Genomic DNA, 22656 nt, shown 5'->3' on the forward strand with positions numbered 1-22656 from the left:
TTATTGTAGGTCAATACATTTCTTAAATAGAATGAATGGACCAATTAAAATTCTTTGGCATATTACTGGACACAGAGCTCATGGCCCCAGTGTAGAGGCTGTGCCTTGCCATTCCTTAGTGTTTCACTCAGGAAGCTAATTCATACCTGGTTTGCTTAAGTTCCAGGTTAGTGACAAAATGTCCTTGCTCCAGTGGCTGGCCCTGCACCCACACACATTTTAAACTCACTGTCAGCACTGTTTGGCTCAGTAGGTTAAAAACAGTCAGGGGAATGGGTTCTAAGAAACTTGGAGGGAAGGGTGTTGGGTGTGGATGTAATCAAAACACATCATGTACATGTATGAAACTCTCTTTTTTGTTATTGGATATTTTCTTTATATACATTTCAAATGTTATCCCCTTTCCTCCCCCCCCAAAAAAGAACCTCCCTATCCCATTCTCCCTCCCCTGCTTCTCTGAGGGTGTTCAAACACCCTCCCACCCACTTCCTCCCCCTTGCCCTCAGTTTCCCCAAACTGGGGCATCTATAAAGCATTCATAGGACCAAGGGCCTCTCCTCCCATTGATGCATGACAAGGCCATCCTCTGCAACATATGCAGATGGAGCCATGTGTACTCCTTTGTTGATGACTTAGTCCCTGGGTGCTCTTGGAGGACTGGTTGGTTCTTAAAGAATAAGTAAAATATATTTTAAACAACTGAATGAAATTGGAGGAGGAATTAAAATAACCTGAGTTGATTTTTTTCTATATGCTTGCATTAAATCATAGAAGAACCATTATTTGGCGGTTTTAGTAAATATAAAAAAGAACGTGAAATCCTGTCCATTCTGACAGGTGGAAGTCGGCACCAGAAGAAAAACAGGCAATCCTGAGATTGCAACCAAAGGATAATGCAAACCAAAGGAGAAGAAAAAAATAAGATAATGGGACCATAGGCATTCAGCCTTAAGGTCTGATGAGTAGAATTATTTTCATTTGTAGCATCTGCTTAACTTTCGCACTCTTTTTCTTTATGAACACCACCACCCCAATTATGTGAGGATTTAGACGGATCTTCCTCATATATTATCAAACTGTGTTACGTTAGCATTCCCAAACTGTGACTTGCATGCACTGTTTCTATTTGATTACCCTCTCCACACTTCATTGTTTCTGTACCCAGAACAAGGGGATTTGCTTGCAGCCTGAACTGCTTTCACCAACCATAAATGATTTCTAGAACAATCATACGATTTCAAGCTAATAATAATAATTTGTTTCTTTTCCTAAACACCTGATAGTTATAATTAAAGGATCATACTCAGAGATGCAAATGTTTACCACATCAGAAGCATTGACATTCTCTTTTCTTCTATTTTTCTACCAGAAATACTAAAATATATACAAAATGGAAGTGATTTTATATACATACACACACACATGTATATACACACATATATATATACATATATATTACCATATTTTTTGATTTTATAAATAAATCTTTGGTGAGACTTTTCAAAATAGATAGCATGCTAATATAATGCAGGGAATAATAGAGTAGATAACCAATCGCTAATAAACTCAGTTTCAAGTAATAAATAGGCAACTCATGGTTCCAAGCCAAGTCTGTACAAAACACTCTGTCATTATTCCTTTACTTGTTAGAGATACCTCACTATTCTCACGATACTGAGGCACCACAGTGTGAAACTCTGTGGTCAGGGGTAGGGGCCTGGGGAACATAGATCCATGCCTTCTGCAGGGAGCTGTTGATAAAGAACATTTATGATGATGGCAGCTGTCAGGTGTGTTGCTCTGTTTTTGACCTGTCTTAGGTGGTTCTCCCTCAGGTCAATGACATCACTCTAGGGATATCTTTTGCAGCTTAGGTACTGAGATAAATAGTCCAAGGTCACCAAAGTTATACCATTCCTACATATATAAAGGATTACTCCTCAGCTGGCTTGTGCTAGTCTGTTGAAAACGAAGTGTCCATTTTTCAGTGAAGACCTGTGTGAGAGTGTGCCAAATGCAAAGAGGAATCAGTCTAGATGTCCATCAAGAGATGAATCAATAAGGAAAATGCAGTATATAAAAACAATTTTATTCAGCTATGAAGAAAAGTCAAATATAAAATTTGCAGGAAAATGGATGGAATTGGAAAGTATCATACTAAGTGGTGTGACACAGAGTGTAGGAAGGACAAGTGCCACATGTTTGCTTTCATATGTGTATCCCAGTTTCTAAGTTTTTGTTTCATTCGTAAGCACTTATTTTTATTTTTATTAATTTATATGTGTACATGTATCTCTCTGTGGCTATGTACATGTAAGTGCAAGTACCCACAGGGCCTCAAAGAGAACATCAGATCCTCTAGAATTAGATTTTGGCAGTGATGAGCTACCCTATGACCTGCTCACTGAATTTGGATCCTCTAGAAGAGCAGCTGGCATTCTTTTTATTATTATTATTATTATTATTATTATTATTATATTTTCTTTATTTATGTTTCAAATGCTATCCCAAAAGTTCCCTATACCCTCCCTCCACCCTGCTCCCCTATCCACCCACTCCCACATCTTGGCCCTGGCGTTCCCCTGTACTGGAGCATATAAAGTTTGCAATACCAAAGGGCCTCTCTCCCCAATAATGGCCGACCAGGCCATCTTCTGCTACATATGCAGCTAGAGACACAAGCTCTAGGGGTACTGGTTAGTTCATATTGTTGTTCCACCTATAGGGTTACAGACCCCTTCAGCTCCTTGGGTGCTTTCTCTAGCTTCTCCATTGGGGGTCCTGTGTTCCATCCTATAGATGACTGTGAGCATCCACTTTTGTATTTGTCAGGCACTGGCATAGCCTCATACAAGACAGCTATATCAGAGTCTCTTCCGCAAAATCTTGCTGGCTTATGCAATAGTGTCCGGGTTTGGTGGCTGATTATGGGATGGATCCCGGGGTGGGGTAGTCTCTGGATACTCCATCCTTTCTTCTTAGCTCCAAACTTTGTCTCTGTAACTCCTTTCATGGGTATTTTATTACCTATTCTAAGGAGGAATGAAGTATCCACACATTGGTCTTCCTTCTTTATTTTCTTGTGTTTTGCAAATTGTATCTTGTATTCTTCTAATAGGCCTGCCTTTATATGTTACTTGACCTTTTAACCTTACTGCTTTTAATATTCTCTCTTTATTTAGTGCATTTGTTTTTCTGATTATTATGTGTTGGGAGGAATTTCTTTTCTGGTCCAGTCTATTTGGAGTTCTGTAGGCTTCTTGTATGTTCATCAGCATCTCTTTCTTTAGGTTTGGGAAGTTTTCTTCTATAATTTTGTTGAAGATATTTGCTGGCCCTTTAAGTTGAAAATCTTCATTCTTATCTACTATTATTCATAGGTTTGGTCTTCTCATTGTGTCCTGGATTTCCTGGATGTTTTGAGTTAGGATCTTTTTGCATTTTGCACTTACTTTGATTGTTGTGCCCAGGTTCTCTATGGAATCTTCTGCACCTGAGATTCTCTCTCCCATCTCTTGTATTATGTTGCTGATGCTTGCATCTATGGTTCCTGATTTCTTTCCTAGGGTTTCTATCTCCAGAGTTGTCTCACTTTGGGTTTTCTTTATTGTTTCTACTTCCCTTATTAGGTCTTGGATGGTTTTGTTCAATTCCATCATTTGTTTGGTTGTGTTTTCCTGTAGCTCTTTAAGGGATTTTTATATTTCCTGTTTAAGGACTTCTACCTCTTTAGCACTGTTCTCCTGTATTTCTTTAAGTGAGTTATTAATGCCCTTTTTGATGTCCTCTACCAGCATCATGAGATATGATTTTAAATGTGAGTCTTGCTTTTTGGGTGTGTTGGGGTATCCAGGACTGGCTGAGGTGGGAGTGCTGGGTTCTGATGATGGTGAGTGGTCTTGGTTTCTGTTAGTAAGATTCTTATGTTTGCCTTTCACCATCTGGTAATCTCTGGATTTAGTTGTTATAGTTGTCTCTGGTTGGAGCTTGTTCCTAAAGTGATTCTGTTAGCCTCTGTCAGCAGCGTCTCAGTGGTCAGAGTACTCTCTGCTGGCAATCACTCCTCCTGCAGGGAAGGTGCACAGAGGTCTGGCATTCAGACCTGCCTCCTGGTTTAAGTTGAAGGCCTGAAACAAGCCTGCCCCCAAAAATGTGTTGCCTCTGCACTCTGCATGCTCACCCGCACAGTCTAGTCTCTGAGGGACATGGGACACATGATGGCTCTCTTACCTGCTCTGGTGGTCAGAGTCCTCCTGGGCGGATACCTCTCCTCTGGTGGGGAAGGTGCCCGGATGTCTGGAGTCAGGAAACGGGGTCTGTCCCAGAAGGTGTGTTGCTTTTCCCTGTCCCAGAAGCTGTGTCACTTCTGCATGTCCCAGAAGCTGTGTGGCTTCTAGCCACTACCATTCTTAACCATGAGTCATCTCTTCAGCCCCCTCCAGGTTCTAAGCTTTATACACATGTATTCATACTGGTGTGAGTGTCAGTAGATATCATGAAATTAAATGGGACATATATGTGGGGAAAAAGGAGTTTTCAGAGAAGGGGATATGAAGAGAGTTAGAGTGTTATGTGACATGAAACTGGAAAGATAACTGCTGAAGTAGAAGAGAACAGTGGGACAGGCATGGTGAGAAGGTCAGATTTCTCCTTGCTCTGGGAGTCAAAAAGTCAATTCATAGTGGAGTCATGAACTAAAGCTTTTCTTATAGCCCAAACAATGTGTTCTCAGCAACACACTGTGGGTTTTATTTCATGCTCTTCTCCATGATTCTGGAATGTGGAATGAGGTTTTGGAGACATCATAATGGGAGAGTTTTTTTTTTTTTATGTCTCCTTCATGGAGGAGATTGTGCTTTTTTATGTTGCTGATCAATAATTGCAGTTCTGCAGCGTGAGACCCAATCTTACATTGTAAAAACTGTGCTCCAATGAAATCAACTGTCCCATCCGAGTCATCTATTTTCCCTTCTGATGATGAGGAATAGGTGTTAGAGAACAGTGTAGTAAACATAGATTCTCAATGATTTGATGGGCAAATTTGATTAAAAATAGACACTTTATATGGGTGACCAGCTGAAAACTGAGGACTAATTCTAGCCGTGGTAACAGACTCTTTATAATACTTTCTCTGGGCCAAATTTTCAATGCTCTTGAAAAATCTCTTGGGGGAAAAAAAGAAGGTGCTATTTATTGCTATCTACAGAATTCACAGTAGTAGATGTAGGTACAGAAAAATCAAAGCAGTGTGTTCCAAAAGAGAATTTCCCGGTAGTAGTCAGAATCCATTCCCAATGACCTGTTCATATATGTATATATGGTTCATATATATTTATATGTACTCACATATTTATTCATATATATATTTATAATTGATGTATAACATATAGGTGTATATATATACATATATAACACATATACATATATAAAACACACACACATGTGCACACACACAAACATGCACACACACATATACACCTTTAAAATAGCTATAGCAGAGTCACACCTGAGAAATGAGAACCTGGTAGTCTTTTGGTCTGTGAGGGTGGGTGCCTTCACACTCAAAGTAATCCCCACCATGATTGTCTCTTGCTAGTGGGAGGTGGAGGTGACAGCCACTAGTTGGTCAGTCACCCTGAAGCTGGGTACCTTTGCAGTCTCAATCTGGCACCAGAAGCCTAGAGGTTTCCTGGAGTTACAGCTCTATGATTCAAAATCAAAGATGACCAAAGCTTAGAAAGAAATGGTGGTTCTGACATCAGAAGAGGATCTATCGGTAGCATCACAGTAAATTAACTCAGGGCAAGAGGTAAGGCCAAGTGAGCACAAGGAGAGAATCTGATCTACATTCTGTGACACTATTTGTATCTGGGTTGCTTCCAAAAGATGCTGCCCATGATCTGAGTGTGCTCTACCAAAAGATGCTGCCTGCAATCTGGGTGTGTCTTCCCACATCAATCCAAGTACTTAGGACACATCTGCAGCTGAGGCTCCCTACTCAGGATGCTCTATTTTGTGGCAAGTTGACATTAGAACCAGCTGTGATGTGCCATACACAAATATACTGTATTAACAGTCCAGAAGTTACAAGTCTCTGAAGGAGAACATTCCTACATAACGGTTTTAAGGATATAATTTAATTGATGTCAAAGTGCAAGTGAACTTGGTTGTTGTTGCTCATCTTCTTTTACTCTCAACTGGAAAGGAAGAGATTGCTGGAAAACAGAATTGCAAGAATTGGAATAGAGAGAACAACTCTGGGGTATTTGATTTCTAGAACTTCCTTGAGTGTTGCTACCCTAAACAGAAGCAGCAGAAGTGTACCCAGCCTGACAGCTGTTGGGCTTGGGAGCAGTCGTTCCTACCAGGAAAGCGAAGACATGGCCACTCTCTTCTGATCAGTGGGAGCATGGCCAAGGTTGGCACTGCACACTGTAAATAGTGTAGCTAATCTTGCCATCAAGACTTGGGGTGATGAGGTAATCTGGCAATTTTGTTCACAATCAGATTTTAGTAACTGAGAACTTAATAGACGATTTTTTTTTTCTGATTTCTTATTCTGGATAGTTTAAATTCTTGGTCTCAAAATGATATTTTCAGCATTATTTGTGTTTGTGTTACATGAAATATTTTCTTCATTTAGCACAATGAATGGCAGGAGGCCACATTAGTGGCATATGCTGGCTTTATTCACTGCTGGTGTCTGTCTCATTCGAGTGACCTTCCTTGTTAAGCATTTGAGTTTGAATTTCTTGGCATAGACATTAATTAAAGCACAGAATCACAAGAGGATATAAAGAAGAAAGGACAGGACTCTAAATCATCGGCACATATGAAGGTAGACAGAAACGGATATGGTATAAATCAGTGAGCATCCCCATATGAGCATCCCCATGTGAGCATCCCCATGTGTTCTTGGTTAGAACAAAAGATCAAGGCCCCTGGCTACCCATCACAGGCCCAGGTCCTGGTACTGCATTTAGCCAATGGCCATGAAGGATGAAGCTCATTCTCTTTTAATCCTTTTTGCAAAGAACAGATCTTCTGTGAAATGATGGAGTTTTTAAGGGGAGTATAGCTTGGCTATGGTGTTAACTTGCTATATGAATGCTATAGGGACCAACTGTAGCCTCTGCTCCTTGGGAAGAACAGGAAACCAACACCAGCATGCCAATTCTCTGGCTGGGCTGCACTAGGAGACATAAAAATTCCTTTCTCTATTTAATCCATCTTCCTAGGATAATATGATCTTAGGCCAGCATTGACTTAGGGTCAAGTGTGACTCTGACAGAAAAGACTGAGATGACCCTTGGTAAACTTGACCAAGAACAGCTCCCTGGTATGGCTAAAGAAAAAGCTTGATGGTAATGGTGTGTGTGTGTGTGTGTGTTTGTGTGTGTGTACCTGCACACATACACACCTGAACTCCACAAATTTAGCACAGCCAGCTCTACCCTAGGTTTAGCACCAAGTGAGACTGCATGAGTGTCCAGGACACACTGCCACCCCTCAGAATTCCAGAAGCTTTTCTGAGAAAGATTAATGGTTCACTAAGCTGGAACATGGGGAAAGAGGAGGAAATTCATCACCAAAATAGGAAGTGGGGGCAAAGTGGGACAAAGCTTTAAATGTATTCAGGAGGCTCCTGTGGCTCAGGTTTAAAGTGCATGATTCAGAAAGACAAAGAAAGATCACCTTGGCATCTGTCAACAAAGGAAAACTCTGCAGAATTACCAGAAAGCTGTGGGAACAGGAAACTCTCTCTGTAACTAGATAAGTGAAGAAGAGCTCCCCCCCCCCACCGCCCCTCTGGCTCCAGCTTCAACTTTGTCTCATTTCTTTTCTAGAAGTGGTTTTCAACACATGTAGCTCATTTTATTGAAAACTCCTGTGCTGAGAAGTGTTCAGTGCATTGCTACCCCAGTGCCTGTGGACGTCTGACTCCATTACCAGACACAGAGAACATCCTTTATACCAAATGGCACCTTCTATTCTTCTATCCCCACCTTTAGCTCTGGGTCTCAACTTGGCACACACTAATTCAGTTTGTATAAAATGGTAATTTGTGCCTTTTTGAGGTTTAGCTCTTTTTAAAAGGGGATACAATTACCCTCTGTCAAGCTGTTTGGATCCCCAGATGCCAAGCCATGCCAGCCTCTCAGAGAGAAGAGAGACCAGAGTCTCCCAGGCTCAGGTATGAGGGGCAGTGGAGTCTGAGACCAGGGCTATAATTACTGCACTATTGCTTCTGTGCACATAGCTTTGACAGTGAAAAAATACATTCATTTCTGTCTCCATGCAAAGGGGGACTTATTTCTCAGGTAGTGGGGTTGTTCAGAGCAAAAGGAACATTCATTCATCCATAATAAATTCTCACTAGAGTATAGATTTATCAGAGCAGTTCTTTTTAAAAAAGCATCTGTTTAAGCATAAAACAGAGGGATAATGCTTAGGAGAGTATTTCTGTTGTCCTGTTCTGTGGTTAAATACCTTCTGATTTCCTTATTATGTGTCCTGCTCCATAGGGCTAAACACTCTCATGCCTGTGTGCCTTCATGTAATATGGACACTCAGTTCCATAGGAATGGCATTGAATGTATAAGCCACAGGCTCTCCTGAGATTCCTCAACTACCTCTTCTGCTACTACAAGGCAGCCTAGAAAGCCACTCTGTTTTTCTGTTTCATCAAGGTTTTAGAAAGGACTAGGCTGGCCTGGGATGGAGGTACACACCTTTCATCTCAGTACTCAAAACTCAGCTATTTGGAGGCCATTCTGATATACATAGGTGAAGGCAGGGCTACAAAGTGAGATCCTGCCCCCTCCCCCCCCAAAAAAACCCAAGTGTGGTGACTAGTTTCTAAGGCAACTTATACAAGATAGCATCATTTTGGAAGAGGAAACCTTAACTGAGAAAATGCCCTCATCAGATAGGCCTGTGGTGGTTTTCCTGATTAATGATTGGGGTGAGAGGGGTCTATTCATTGTTGACACTGCTGCCCATGGGTGGTTCTGGGTTCTATAAGAAAGCAGGAGGAACTCGTGTGTTTCTCTATAATCCCCGCTGTAGCTGTGGCTGCTTCTGAGGATTCTCTTCCATCATGGCCTTGGGAATAAGATGCCTTCGCCTGCTGCACCCTGCTTTTCACAGTTACCATGCTGCTTTCACCGGACCTGTTTCAGACGTTTCCATGAAGACAGTGAGTGGAAGACAACATGACCATAGGCAGTACTCAGCCTACCCAGCAGTACCAGTTCGCCATTTTGCAACCAAGAAAGCCAAAGCTAAAGGGAAAGGACAGCCCCAGGACAGGGTGAACACTAATAGAGCCTTGGTTGAGGATATAATCAGCTTGGAAGAAGTGGATGAAGGCATGAAATCTGTGATGGAAGCACTTAAGGATAATTTCAATAAGACTCTCAACATAAGGCCTGCACCAGGATCCCTTGACCATATTACTGTGGTAACTGCTCTAAATCAGATTGGCCGGATCTCCATGAAGTCACCACAGGTGATTCTTGTGAATATGGCCAGCTTGCCAGAGTGTACAGCTGCAGCTATCAAGGCTATAAGGGAAAGTGGAATGAATCTGAACCCAGAAGTGGAAGGAACACTAATTCGGGTACCCATTCCTAAAGTAACCAGGGAACACAGAAAAATGCTGGTAAAATTGGCCAAACAGAACACCAACAAGGCCAAAGAAAATTTACGGAAGGTTCGCACTAATGTAATGAATAAACTGAAGAAGTCATAGGACAAAACCTCGGAGGACACCATTAGACTAGTCATCGAGAAGCAGATCAGCCAAATTGCAGACGACACTGTGGCAGAGCTGGACCACCATCTGGCAGCAAAGACCAAAGAACTCCTTGGATGAAAGTCAGCAGTCACAGCCGGACACCCGAGTCCTGTGTCTGCTCATGCCATGGGTGGCAAGCTCGTGTCTGCACTGCCCTGACCATGCACCCGAGGCTGACACTGCTGCGCCTCCATCGGCCACTCGGTCTCCTGTTGGGATGCTCAGATTTATGGAATCTCTTCCTTGTTTCCGTGCACATGCTTGTTCTGCTCTGAATCTCCCCTTGTGAATGTCTCTGTTGGCAGAGGACCTTTACTCTGGCAGTGACCTTGACTGTGGTGTCACCACAGCACTAGGGCTGCTGTTAGGCTTAGCAGCTCCTCTCATCAACACAGGAGCCTCCTTTCAAACTGTGAATCATACCCTGCCCTTGTGTTAAACTCATTTGGATTAATGTGGGCCTTCAGTCTGACTGCCGATGATCAAGCCTGAATAAATTGGAAAATAACATCCACAGAAGAAAGAGTGGTTTGGATGGAAGAACCCCAGAACTTGTTTATAAAGCAACCAAGAGCAGTGTTTTTGCCTCGGGGTTGTCCTCCCACATGCTGTTCATGTGGACCAGGCTTCCGCTCCTAACTAGCCCTGTTTACTGTGCCATCAGTTGCCCCCTCTGGGCAGTCTCTCTGCCTCCAGAGCTTGGCCCCGGTTTTGGCTGGGCTCCTCTTATTTCATCCTCTGTTTTTCTTTTCTGTTAGTCTATACCTTGAGAAAAATTACCAGAGAGAATGACACAGAGTACCGCTTGAAGTTGTCTGTGTATTTATGTTGTAAAAATTGGTAGCTGCTCACCAAATGCTTTCCTTCTCTCTCATTTCACTCTTGTCTCTGTCAGCATTTATTTGGTAATGAGCTACTGTTTCTCCAGGGCCTGTCTTCCTAACCCTTCTTTTCCTTTTAATTGTTGTATGCCATGTCATAGCTTTTGTATACATGTCAGGTCAAACCTCACCCAGCTCTTGCACCATGCAGGGTCATGGGATGGAACTCGGATTCTTGACCTTGCACCAAGTACCCTCACCTGCTGAGTCACCTCCCTTGCTGTACTGTGGCTTCCATGCCAAGTTAGGTTGGCATGGAACCTCCTGCAGTCATTCATTCAATTATAATAAAGCTACTTTTAGGCATAAAAGAAAGAAAGAAAGAAAGAAAGAAAGAAAGAAAGAAAGAAAGAAAGAAAGAAAGAAAAGAAAGGAAGGAAGAAAGCAGGAGGAGCAAGCCAGCTCCTCTTCATAGCCTCCGCATGCCCCCAGATTCCTGCCTTGAGTTCCTGCCCTGACTTCCTTATACACTGGAGTGTGACCGGAGATTTTAAAGTTCATATAAACCCTTTTGGCCCCAAGTTGTTTATGAGCATAGCGTTTTATCACAGCAATAGAAACCCTGACTAAACTATAAGGCAGGAACATTCTCACCTTCTGTTTGCTCAAGTACTGAGGGCTCAATTAGCTGATTCCCATTTGATTATCGGTAACTACTAAAAACATCAACATGTGCTCTCAGTTCTAGTAGAAGTGAATTTGTTTTATATTTTCAGGTAAAACCACGATTTAATGAAAAAAATCACAAATTATGCTTACAGAACATAAAATAAACTCTACAAACCAGGCAAGGAATTCAAAGGACAGCACTTTATTTCATAGGCTTTGTTAAAGTCACCTTGGCTTGGAAATTGACAGGGTCTCCTGAGGTCTGAGCTAGACAGTCATCAGACCTTGGATCAGACAGACAAACCCTTATTCAGTTACACATTATCTAACCAAGGGCCTCAGGTCCAGAATGGTGAGCAATCTATCTCCATCACTTTTAAGCCCTTAGGGACATGTTTGTTTTCCCTGAGTCGTATGCCAGTGTCAGAGTTCACTTGGAAAACAGATTCTGCTGTGTATTTAGAACTATACATGAATTCACAAATTATTCACGCCCACGGCCACTAGACTGGAAGACTGAGCTGGTAATCACACAGGAGCAGCTGGGATTCTATGTCTCTAAACACTACCCCACAAGCTATGTGGGTGAAGAGTTGAGAAACATTAATATTATAGCCATTTGAAAGATTAAAATTCAGTGTTTTCTTAATTATCTTTGGAAAAATTTTTTTTTTGTATTTTCAATTTCAACCCATTTCTCAGTTTAGATATTTTATGTTTTATTCATTTACATTTTAATGTTTTGTGGGTTTCAAATGAAGGAAAATCGGTTGGATTCTGACTGTAAAACCATGAAACACTCACAGTTATTTCTTCTAAAAATATTTTTTGCATTTCTCCTTAATGCGGACATTAAAGTAACATTAGGATTGTATGCACTTGCCTTTGCCTCTATCTGCATCGCCTAGAATTTTCTGCCTATTCTTTTTGTTCAATTAATTTCTTCCTATTTCCAAACAATACAAAAACTCCATCATCCATGGAATCAAATTGTGGCATTTAGTTTTCCTCACCACTGACTAGCAATAGCTCTGCCTTCTTTTGGCTACCTCCTACATTCATGACTTTGATGCTAACAAGTCACACCCAAGAGAGGAGACAGAATGAGAACTTTCCCCACATGTATGGGAGATCTGTTCATTGTATACTTTGTGTAAACAACATCTATCATGTAGCATTTGATATATTAACCCATCTTAGATATTCTCTAAGTGACTCAGTGCCAGCTGTGGTGGGCCAGTCTGATGCTGCTTGTATCCTACAGTTAAAACTGGTTCGTCAAGGTGTGGTTGCCCCAGCAAGCAGATGCTCACATATGCAAGTGATGCCATATGAACCCTCTCCCAATTTAACTCCTTAAACACGCACACACACACACACACACACACACACACACACACACACAAATAGCCTTTATATAAAAGGCTAGAGCTTGTAATTGGACTGTGGAGGGAGTAAATTGGGACTGAAGATTTGAGAGCAGGTTGCAGGGAGGGGAAGGAACCCTAATGGACCAGAACCACGTAGCCAGGAGACACAGTAACAAGGGGCTTTATAGCTGGGGAATAAGTTAATATAGGCCTGGATCTGTGTAATTTAGGCATTTGGCTTGTAAATAAAATATCTGGAGAGTTTGTCTTTTATACCACAGGCTTATTAGAACTTTAACTTCCACAACAGCCAGCATTATTATTATTATTATTATTATTATTATTATTATTATTATTTCTTCTTCTTCTTCTTCTTCTTCTTCTTCTTCTTCTTCTTCTTCTTCTTCTTCTTCTTCTTCTTCTTCTTCTTTCCTCCTCCTCCTCCTCTTCCTCCCCTTCTTGTGACTGCTTCCTGTGTTGTAGACTGAGATCACATCAGTTCTCCATTTCTGTGATTAATGAGAACCATTTCGATTCCTGATTTGTTGGTCTGTTTATTTCTATTGTTCTATGAAGATTGCTACATACAGATTCTGACTTTCCATCTTCATGGGTTTAACTCCCAAAGTAGGATTTCTGGTTTAGGTAAGTACATTGGAAACTTCAGTGTAACAGCTATTTGCATTTCCTATTTAACAGGTAGGAACAATTTAAACCACAGCGACCATGCATGAGAATAGCATTTCTTACAATCCATATCAGTGGTTGTTTGAATAAGAATGGTCCCTATGGGCTCATATATTTGGACATTTAAAAAATAGTGCTATTTTAAAGGATTAGTAAGTGTGGTTTTATTGAAGTATGGCACCAGGAGATGGGGTTAGCAGTTTCAGAAGGCCACACCAGGCCCAGTGGCTCTCTCTTCCTGCTGCCTATGAATTTGGATGTAGAACTCTCAGCTACTCTCCAGTACCGTGTCTGCCTGCATGCTGCCATGCTTCCCGCCTAATTACGTGCATTCTTCTATAAGAGTTGCCATAGTCATGGGGTCTCATCACAGCAACAGAACATGACTAAGACACTAATGAACCATTGCAGCCCCTTCAAATGTTTGCAGAAATCACACAGTAGCACAATTCAGAGGATGCTGAGAAGGTCCCCTGTCTTCACTTTTAATCCAGCTTGTTTGTTAATACTTTCAAACCATATATGCCAGTTTGCCATTGTAGTTCATCAATGTTTACTGACTTGGTGAACCATCATGAACCATCATGAACTTCAGCTCTCTTTTCTTCTACTACATAAGGTAAAGATGTCTTTTATTTATTTTTTTTCCTAATTTTTCTTTTTTTATTATCTTTTAAATTTTTTTATTTTATTTTAATTAGGTATTTTCTTCATTTACATTTCCAATGCTATCCCAAAACTCCCCCATACCCTCTCCCCCCAACTTCCCTATCCACCCACTCCCACTTCTTGGCCCTGGCTTTCCCCTTTACTGAGGCATATAAAGTTTGCAAGACCAACGGGCCTCTCTTTCCACTGATGGCTGACTAGGCCATCTTCTGATACATATGCAGCTAGAGACATGAGCTCCGGGGGGTATTGGTGGTTAGTTCATATTGTTGTTCCACCTATAGGGCTGCAGACCCCTTTAGCTCCTTGGGTACTTTCTCTAGCTCCTCCATTGGGGGCCCTGTGATCCATCCAGTAGCTGACTGTGAGCATCCACTTCTGTGTTTGCTAGGCCCCGGTATAGCCTCACAAGAGACAGCTATATCTGGGTCCTTTCAGCAAAATCTTGCTAGTGTGTGCAATGGTGTCAGTGTTTGGAGGCTGATTATGGGATGGATACCCGGGTAAGATAAAAAATTCAGGTGACAGCTGATGCTGGCGAGGATGTGGAGATAGAGGAACACTCCTCCATTGTTGGTGGGATTGCAAGCTTGTACAACCACTCTGGAAATCAGTCTGGCGGTTCCTCAGAAAATTAGACATAGTACTACCAGAGGATCTGGCAATAACTCTCCTGGGCATATATCCAGAAGATGTTCCAACTGGTAAGAAGGACACATGCTCCACTATGTTCATAGCAGCCTTATTTATAATAGCCAGAAGCTGGAAAGAACACAGATGCCCCTCAGCAGAGGAATGAATACAGAAAATGTGGTACATTTACACAATGGAGTACTACTCAGGTATTAAAAAGAATGAATTTATGAAATTCCTAGGCAAATGGATGGACCTGGAGGGCATCATCCTGAGTGAGGTAACCCAATCACAAAAGAACTCACATGATAGGTACTCACTGGTAAGTGGATATGGGCTAATAGGTTTCTGGGCCAAGAAACTTAGAATACCAAAGATATAAGATACAATTTGCAAAACACATGAAACTCAAGAAAAAGAAGACCAAAGTGTGGACATTTTGCCCCTTCTTAGAATTGGCAACAAAACACCCACGGAAGGGGTTACAGAGACAAAGTTTGGAGCTGAGACGAAAGGATGGACCATCTAAAGATGTCTTTTAATAGTGTTTAATTATTGGTTTTCTAACACCCTTCCTTCCTTCCTTCCTTCCTTCCTTCCTTCCTTCCTTCCTTCCTTCCTTCCTTCCTTCCTCCCTCCCTCCCTCCCTCCCTCCCTCCCTCCCTCCCTCCCTTCCTTCTTTCCTTCCTTTCTCTTTTCATTTCTTCATTTTTTAACCATCTCTCATGTTCTTGCCACATTTTTAAAGTTTCTTTTCCAGGTTTGTATGTTTTTATTTTCAACAATGAGAGGTTTCAGAGGTTTTTTTTTTTTCATTATTTCTATGTATAAAACTTTGGAACTCTCATGTCCCCCATCCTATCTCCTGAAACAGTGAGTTTTAAAATGGTGACTGTCAGTTTTGAGGATGCTATTTTGTATTGTATATGGGTCCCCGGATGTGCTCTATATCCAAACTCAGCATTTGCTCCCTCTATAGCAGGTATTATATTTGGCACAAAATACCCTCATATTTTATTGATTTTATTTTTAGAGGTTTATTATATAGCAAATTATTACCACTATGAATGTTCTGTTTTGTAAACAGCCCAAGTAAATTCTTTCTTTGCACAGCAAAGGAATGCATTGCATGGCTATTGGGTAACACATCTAGAACAGGAGATAGATGGATGTTGAGAGCTTGAAGCACAGATGGGAGCCTCAGGAGCCAAGTTTTAGGCCACAGAGTTCTGTTTAGGTTCCATTGTTGTCACACTGGCAAATGCCACTTACACTGTAGCCACAGACTGATGTGTTGTCTACATATGTTGGGTTCTGTACTGTCCCTCCCTTTAGTGTTTTTGTTATGAACAGGAGGATGTGATTGGCTAAGGTCAGGCCAAGTACATAGGCAAAATGGAGAGAGAATACCTACCTACCTGTATTTTTAACTATGGTGAAAATTAACCCTGACTGATTCCCTAAACCTAGGGATGGTTTCATAAGCTTAGCAGACAAAAAGTTTCCATGTATCATGTGCCTCAGCCCCCTCCCCCCAGCAGCAGTGTGATGGTTAATAGTACAGATAAATGTGACTCAGTCATTGCATGTCCTACTAGCTAGTACTGTCTGAAGGTGCTTCTGCAAGGTATTAGCTCTTAAATTAGTGGATACAGTAAAGCTTTTGGGACTCCACAATGTGGGTGAGCATGACTCATTCCACTGAGGATTCAAGAAGAACAAAAAGGCAGAGGGAAAGAACATTTCTCTCTGTTGACTGATTGTCTTCCATGGTTCTCAGACAGGAATCCACAATGTCAGCTCTCAGATCGTGGAACCACATTATGACTTGCTTATGTCCCCATCTTACAGATAGCTGAACTTCTATCTACTATAACTGTCATTCATCATATTTTTATAAAGCATCATCAATTGTTCTTCATACTAGACATTCATGAAGGTGAGAACCATAGTATATTAATTATGTACACACTAACCTAAGCATATTGAGAAGCTGTTTTTGAAGGTTACATTGCATTTCTCCTAGGGCCAGACAGCAATGCACACCATCTCACATGCACCTTTTGAAGTATATTAGGGATGCCTATCAGGATGAAGGGTCGGTGTTCTTTTATTCTTTATCTAAATGGGTTGTGTTTACAGAAGATATAACTTATGATGGTAGGCCTAATGCAGCATAGCCTCTATTTGGGTCTTGGGCCACATTCCTTGGAAACCCCATACCATGTAATAAGTCTAGATTACTTCAAGATCCCATGTCCCAGTGGCCATTTGGAGAGGCAACATAGAGACAGAAGAGGCTCAGTTGTTGGACATTTCAGAAATCAGACACATGAATGAGCAAACATTCAGATGACTTCTCCATCAGACTTCCCAGTAGTTAAGTTGTTGCCTGCTAAAGTCAGTCTTGGAGTTTTCCAGCTGCATCTCTGAGCAGGAATAAGCACTCATTTTTGTCCTGTTTCTGAACACATTATCCACAGGATTTGGAAACAGAGTTAAAGGGTTTATGCTATCAAATTTTGGGGTAACTCAATGTGCTTTTACAATGACTAGAACAGATAATCAGAGAACTGTAGGTTTCCAGTCCTAGAAAAGAAATTTAAGAGCATCTAGTCAAAATTAAGTATCTTAAAGAAGTGAAAATTCTCCCAAATGTCTGACCCAGCATTTAACAGCTCGCTGACTGAATAGTAAGGAACCGTTTCCTCCTTGAAATGTGAGGGGGATTCTGTCTTTCTGGAATACTCCATGGAAATTACTGCCTTAGAGCAAAGCTTGCAATTCATACTACTCTATATTCTAATGGAGGATGGAGTCAGGACTGAAGAGCTTTGGGGTCACAAATGAGACCTTGTATACTGGGAAGGGTCAGTCTTAGAGGTAATGACTGAATGCGTATGTGTGAGTATGTAAGTATTAAGTTAGAAGGGGAAAGTTTACATGCTTCAGCTCCTCTGTGAGTGATTTCAGTAAATGTCACGTCACCAGATACTCTTATTCTCATTTAAAGTTTTCAGATGCCAAAAAAAAAAAAAAAAAAATCAACAAGCTCTGCCTCAATGACCCATAGTTAATGAGGAGAGAGACAGCTCCCCTACATTAAGGTCACAGACACAGAGTTAGGTCAGAAGCACAAAGTGGAAAGCAGCAATAGTAACACCAAGGGAGGCTTATGTTCATTTTATACAAATCACTCGGTAGGTAGACACGTATGAAGTGCTGCAAGTTTATCCTCAACATGTCTTTAATGAACCCCTGTACCTGTTAGTCAAGCATAATTCTTCTCAAGTGAGTTGTACTTTTTTTGGTGGGGTGGGTTTCGAGACAGGGTTTCTCTGTATAGCCCTGGCTGTCCTGGAACTCACTTTGTAGACCAGGTTGGCCTCAAACTCAGAAATCTGCCTGCCTCTGCCTCCTAAGTGCTGGGATTCAAGCTGTGTGCCACCATAAATGCATAAAGAAAAAATTTTATAATATGCATGAATAAAGTATCTGTAGGTGCAAAACACCTGCAATGGATATAAACCAGTGAGATTCAGATCTATGGTTTCTGTTCTATATTACCATCCATAATAAAGTTAGTATGAATTATTTAAGGTAATGCCCTCAACACAATCTGATATCATTGTATAAGCCTACCCTCCTCCTTTTTCCCTATACCCCCTCTACTTCCCTCCCTCCTGTACCCTTCCTTTTTCTATTAATGACTATGTATTCTTGCCAATCAAGTTTATATTCAGTATGAGATAATCAGTGTTATCAGGGAAAAATGAGATCATTGTATTCTAAAGCCAAGACATTTTTTTTGAATACCCAGAAGTTGAAGCTATGAGCATCACAATCATGATCATAGCTCCTGGGTAATAATTCAATGTCTCTCAAAGTAGCAAGATGTCTGTGGAGGTAAACAGACATCGTATTGCAGCATCACAAAAAATGGATCTCAGAGATGAGATTTTTATATTATTTTTCTTCTGCTACAAGTGTGATGTTTTTAACACTCAATCTTTCGATATATGTAGATGTGTCTGTTTTTCAGAATTAGCAATGACTTAGAGAACATAACCCCCGGGTGAAGAATTTCTTTAAGCCTAAGTCCTAGAAACTGGGGAATGCTCCTTATCACAAGTCTTTGAGTTACTAAGGTCCTGATTTCTTCTTCTGATAGTGTAACACATGCCTGAACCCCTTCCTGGAATATAAGACACATATGAAATCTTTCCCACCACTGCCTTTGTGATTTCCAAAAGTTCACGATTCACAGGCTGTAGTAAAGTGGGAAGGCGAATTAGAGTTTACATGACTAAAAATACCATCAGTAATTACAGCTTTGAGAAAAGGAGCTAGAGGCACACAGAAACCATTATCTTTCTTGCAAAAGATGCCACCTTACTCTTCCAAGGGAGAAGGGGGCAGCAGTGCACCTGTCTAGTTTTATCAGACTTTAGTCATGGAAGATGCCATGGAGTGATTTCATAGGGCACTGGTGTGATGCCTGGCTACATCAGAAGGAGAGGCTGATAGTAACAGAAAACCAAGCATTTATGTGAAACAATAGCAGGATATGTGGGAACTTAGTATGGCAAGGTCATTTTGAAAAAAAGTGTCAATATAAGCAATAAGTAAATCTATAAGTGGAAAGTAGCCACATCATGGAGATGAGAGACAGACCATTTGAAGACTTGCCTGGAGAGTGAAGTTTTCCCAACACAATGCAAAAGCTCTGAGAGATTCTTCAAATGCAACTCTGTGTTCTTCAAACTAAACCATCAATCCAGAGAACTGGTGTTTAACTTCCTAATTGCTGCCTTTGCTTTAGAACAGATGACAAATAGTGTATATAAAATCAAATATTTCGGGTTTATAGCCCATATATTTTCTGTTGTATTTACTCAGAACTTCCACCTGACCCCCCCTCTGTATATATATATATATATATATATATATATATATATATATATATGTGTGTGTGTGTGTGTAGAAAGAGGACAGATTTAGATTGAATGGAATAGATGGGATTGTGTCTCAGAAAAACTTAATTTTAAAAAGTTAGTTGGACCAGTTTAAAGATATAGTGTAGTCTACTTCAGTAACAGTCGTGTAGTAGTGTACTTCAGTAACAACATCTCTAGGAAATCATGGACATAAGATCATAAGATCATAGCATTTCAATTTCCCAATTAGGTGCAGTGGTTTAAATGAGAACAACCCCTATAAGTCTGAATAGATGGTCTGCTGTTAGTGGAACTGCTTGGAGGACTAGGAAGTGTGGTCTTGTTGGAGGAGACAAGCCACAGGGGTGAGCTTTGAGGCCTCAAAAGCCTCATGACATCCCAGTGCATGCTGCCTTTTACTTGCATTTGAAATGTGAGTTTTCAGCGGAGCTTGCTGCCATGCCTTTGCTCTGCAATTGTGGCCTCTAACCTAGAACACTTAGACCAATTAAGTATTTTCTTTTAATGGTATTTTGTCACATCAATAGAAAAGTAACTGAAAAAGAAGCTGACATAGCCAGGAAGGGATTTCTTGTCCTTTGTCACTAACTGAAAAATCTGAATTAAGGTACCAAATCTATCACCATGTGATCTCAGACAAACTAACTTTCAGCTCTGCACATTCTTCTACAATCGAGAAACTTCATGATGTTTCCTAAGAATTCAGTGCCATAGTACTAGTAGAAATAATTCATAGGGGAAGGCATTGCTCAAACAGTTACAGTTGGTAATAGGAGACAGTAACAAAAGAAACATTCCCAGAAAAACACTTGAAAGAAATAATAATAGAGTTCTGAAATCCCTCAACAGCCCTTACCTAGCTAAGGGAGGGGTGTATCCCTGGGTGATACAGCCTGCCTCCCACCCCTAGTCCAGCAACTTGTTTACTGGGAACTTATAGCTGCACAGAGCTTCTTGGTCCAGGAAACCAGTTCAGAAACTTCTGTCATTATTACTGATAAACCATTTGTTCATTGGAAAAGAAACAGAGCAGTCGGTGTGTGCAGTCACTCGTCTCATTTATCCTTAAGGCATAAAGAAACAATGGGCAGTCTGGAAACCCTAATAAATGATGCTCACAGGGTAGAGAGCATTCAAATGTAGCAGCAGCCAGGAAGTCATCCCTCCATCTGCCTCTAAAGTCCAGGCCTGTTGTAGCCAGTGTATAATGATTGCTTCATTGCATTGAAAAACTCTAAAGATTAATATGCCTAAGAGTGGTCTTGCCATTAATGACACACTATGCTTAGACACAAAAGACAAGTGAAGAGTTGCTTGTGACTAGAGAGCTTGAGGCAGGAGGATTTTCAAATGAGCTTCGGTGGCATTGTGAAACCTGAGATCATTCAAACAACATGGCCACTATATAAGCAATCAAAGAGAAATCATTCCACAGTTGATTTCATGTGAGCTTTCAACCTGTTTACATTTTCCATAATTATCAAACTGTCTGGAAACTCTGGAAAACCGATTCTGTTGGATGGCCTAAGAGGAAAATGCACCAGGATATATTTTGGTTTACCTGACAGAAACTGTCAGGTCAATTCACTTCACATTTTTAATGCATAGCATACAAATATTGTTTATTGTAATAAATCGCTTATTGCTTTGTTTTTCTCAAACAATGTGATGTGAGCTTTCCTACCCTGCAGGAATCCATTGTTTCTGCCTTGTCTGGTGTGTCCCATGGATCGTTCTTTCAGCAGTTTCTTAATTGCCCATCATTGATTTATTTTGAAAAGTACTTTCTTATCCTAAGAACACAGTGAACGTTCAGGATGCTAACCCCCACATTGGTGTCCTGGCTTATGAATAGGGCTCAATTCTTTTCTTTATAATTGCTTCAAATCAAAGTGATTTTTTTTCTATGTAAAGAACAAGAAGTTTGGGCTAGATAGGAAAAGGGGCATCTACTCAGACAAACTGGCTGCCAGAAGAAAAACAGTGAATAAAGTTGAGTCACTAAGAGCCTGTGACATTGATTGATGTGACATTGATTGATGAATTCTCATTGACATTGCCAAGGTAAACCAAAAATATATTCTCACATTCTCTTAGGCCATCTAACAGAACCGTAGCAATCTGCTGAGTTAACAGAACCTATACTGAGGGCCAGAGTGAACCAATGCATGTGTGCACATGCAGCAGAAATAGGCTGTTCTCACCTATTAAGCAATCTCACTCTCCTTCAACCCTACAATGCCAAGAACAGTGAGTAAGCTTCTGTAAAGAGTCTTGACTTTGGAGAGATATTTTGAGCTCACACATTTCCAGCCACTTTGGGATTTGTGAGAAGAATTATAATTCTTAGCTTGTGTGTCTGTGTGTGTGTGTGTGTGTGTGCGCGTGCGTGTGTGCGTGCCAGGCTCTAGCTTTGATTATGTGTCAATGTTATTAAAAACTGCAGTGAAACTTCCTTAGTGAATATTTCCCAATCCATAATTGTCTGGTTCAAAAATACATAAAAGTTCTGGTTGTTCAAGGAGTGCAAGCCTCTGTTTTCTTCTTCTGCAGGTTGAGGGCATGGTTATGTTGGAATACAGGAATGGCAAACAGAGAGAGTATGGCTCCTGTGAGACAAAGAACAAGCCGGCTTTAGGTATCTAGTGCCTGTCATCACTAGCATGCCTTTATCACTGAGCATCTGCAACTAAACATCACATCACAAGACAGTGCACACAGTGCCAGAGGGTACACTTGGTGGTTCATTTTGTGGGCTTATTTTGAAAGGAGATCCTTTACAATTAAGCAGTCGGTAGGATATGGTAACTTCTAGCACATGCTTTGGACACTGCATGTGGCCTTTTAAACAAGAGAATTCTGAAGTTGAACTCCATGCTTTAGAACCCCTAACCCTTTTTTGTTTTTCATTTGTTTTTTGCTTTTTCTTCCTGCAAAATTTGCAATTCTCTGCATAGCTGTTGTTTATGAGATGCTATTTCTTGGGCACACTATGTGCTTTATTCATGAAAGGACGCAGTTCCAGGTCTATTAGGGGAGTGTGCAGATCT

The 22656-nt window shown here is 40.9% G+C and overlaps 1 protein-coding gene and 1 pseudogene across 4 annotated transcripts in view; one reads left to right on the plus strand and one right to left on the minus strand.

Moving 5' to 3' along the window:
• The window catches only part of Sphkap (SPHK1 interactor, AKAP domain containing), a 142333-nt gene that overhangs the window by 47580 nt on the left and 72097 nt on the right, over nucleotides 1-22656 (minus strand). The window lies entirely within an intron of this gene.
• Nucleotides 9086-9877, plus strand: LOC110301463 (ribosome-recycling factor, mitochondrial pseudogene; annotated as a pseudogene).

This window comes from Mus caroli, unplaced genomic scaffold (assembly GCF_978045245.1).
Source record: "Mus caroli unplaced genomic scaffold, Mus_caroli_1 scaffold_1, whole genome shotgun sequence".
NCBI lineage: Eukaryota > Metazoa > Chordata > Mammalia > Rodentia > Muridae > Mus > Mus caroli.